Here is a 2,778-nt window from a genome sequence, read left to right as displayed (position 1 = left end):
GTAGCAGGCGCGTTCACTGATAAAGGCTCAGAAACACATTAAACGCGCTAAAACGAGCAATTACACGCTTTCGCAGGCTCGGGCGCGCGCGCTTCAAGTGCAGACACTTTTGAGATCTTTAGTGGATGGATGGATGGATTTGACTGTACCCTTTAGATCGGGCGGTGGCTAGCGCCACCAAGCCGTAATACCCAATGAACCAAAAACTATATTTATTTTTTTTCCTTAAAAAAAGGGTTTGAGAATTCGTACCTTGCAGTGAAGGGTTTATTTCCACTCGTGCCTTGACTTTAGCCACCAATTAGATAACCTCCTTCTCGTTAAGTCTACCCGCTTAAAGTCTATTTTGCCCTCCCTGTCCATAAACCCCAGTGCTTTGGAAAACTCTGCGACATCATCCTGAACTATAGGGTGAAGCGCTTTACAGTACATTATCAAGTGTTCGGCAGTTTCTTCTTTCTCTCCACACGCACTGCATACTGTGTCTACCCCTTCGTATTTGGCCCGATATGTCTTGGTTCGCAGTACTCCCGTTCTGGCCTCAAACAGTAAAGAACTACCCCGAGTATTATCATAGATCCTTTCCTTGGCTATTTTCTGCTTAAAAGTTCGATAGATCTCTAGTGCGGACTTTTTAATCATGCCCATTCTCCACATGTCGGTCTCCGTTTCCTTCACTTCTTCTTAACCGATAGTTCTTTTTGGTTTGGCCACCTGCTGTTTTCTAAGTATTTACCAGTCAAATTCCTGGTTCGCTTCCTGCATTTTGTATCGACATTCTTCATGTACAAGTAGCTGAAAACCTTCCTAGCCCAACGTTCTTCCCCCATTTCTCTCAATCGCTTCTCAAATTTTATCTTGCTGCTAGCATCCCTGCCCTCAAATGATGTCCATCCCATATCACCTTGTACTCCTGATTTGGTGTATTCCCGTGAGCTCCTAAAGCAAGCCTACCTATTCCACGTTGCTTAATTTCTAATCTTGCTTGAACTTCTGATCTCATGCACAAGACCGTATTGCCGAACGTCAGCCCAGGAACCATGACCCCTTTCCATATTCCTCTCACAACATCATACCTATTGTAATTCCACAGTGCCCTATTTTTCATGACTGCTGCATTCCTGTTACCTTTAGTCGTCACGTATATTTCGTGTCCCCTCAGATACTCGGTCCCATTGCTTATCCACACGCCCAGATATTTGTATTTATATGTTATCTCTAGCGTGACTTCCTGTATTCTAAGCTCACTACCTTCGTTGTCATTGAAAATCATGACTGCTGTTTTTTCCTTACTGAATCCAAAATCTAACCTATCTCCCTCATTACGGCAGATGTCCATCAATCTCTGCAAATCTTCCTTGTTGTTGGCCATTAGCACTATATCATCTGCGTACATTAATGCTGGTAGTGCCTGATCAATAAGTTTTCCTTGTTTGACTAAAGAAAGGTTGAAGCCCAGTCCACTTCCCTCTAATTTTGCCTTTAATCCTTGCAGGTACATCTTGAATAAAAAGGGTGACAGGGGGCATCCCTGCCCAAGCCCCCGTTTTACCTCTGCAGGCTTGGATACCTGTTTTTCCCACTTTATAACTACCTTGTTACCTTTATAGATAACCTTTAAAATATTAGTGACTACATGTTCCACGCCTAGTGTGTCTAGTATTCCCCACAATTCCTCTTGAACCACGCTATCGTACGCTCCCTTGATATCCAAAAATGCTAGCCACAGGGGCCTGTGTTCCTTTTCTGCTATTTTGATGCACTGCGTCAGTGAGAACAGATTGTCTTCCAACCTCCTGTGTTTCCGAAACCTATTCTGCAGTTCCCCCAGCACCCCATCATCCTCTATGCACGCCAGCAGTCTTTCCTTTATAGTCTGCATCGCCAGCCTGTAGACCACTGATGTCACTGTTATAGGACAGTAGTTGTCTATGTCAGCTTTGTCCCCCTTTCCTTTATAGATCATGCTCATCCTGCTAAGTTTCCATCCATCGGGAACTTCACCATCGATTATTATTGTGCTCACTGCCTCTCTCAAAGCCTGCTTAGACTTCGGACCTAATGTCTTTATCAGCCTGATTGGAATGCCATCTGGGCCTGTTGATGTACTACTAGGAACCCTTTTCTCAGCCCTTTCCCACTCTCGTTGTGAAAATGGAGCCATTGCACCACTTGATTCATCCTTGTCTATTGTGGTGCATAAAGTACTTCTTTGTTGAAATTTTTCTGTCACTTTTGTTCTTATATATTCAATAGCTTCGTCCCCTTCTAACCTAGCACCTTGGGCTGTAGTTATAAAACTCTGCTCTAGGCTCGTCTCATTTCTTAGGGAGTTTAGATGGTTACAAAATTTCGCAGCTGCCTTTCTATCTTTTTTACGTACTTCTGCCAGCCACTGAGCTCCCTTCCTTCTAATCTTTTCATTGATCAGAAGAGATGCATCCCTTCTACAGCTTAGAAAGGTTGCCCATTTTCTTTCAACATCTTCTGTCGGTTCACCCCGCTGCTTAGCATGTCTGTGTTCCCTAGAGGCTTCCTGACGTTTTGCTATGGCTCAGTACCATTAAGGTCCCTCGATGAAACAAAGACCTTAAGTACCGTGAGACTGCAGCGCCGCCGCTACTGTCACCCGCTGGAGAATCGGCCGAAATTCGGTGCGGCCGCCTCGTTCACTCCACTGCAACCTTCTAGTACACTAGGCGACCGCGAAGGAAGGGGGCGACTCTCCGCTCTGGCTGGCGACTGCAGCTGCTTTTCAGTCGCTCCGCGTCTTGGGTG

Source organism: Rhipicephalus microplus, chromosome 3, assembly GCF_043290135.1.
Source record: "Rhipicephalus microplus isolate Deutch F79 chromosome 3, USDA_Rmic, whole genome shotgun sequence".
NCBI classification, from domain to species: Eukaryota; Metazoa; Arthropoda; class Arachnida; order Ixodida; family Ixodidae; genus Rhipicephalus; species Rhipicephalus microplus.
The sequence above is the reverse complement of the archived record's forward strand: the minus strand, read 5'-3'. Positions refer to the sequence as shown.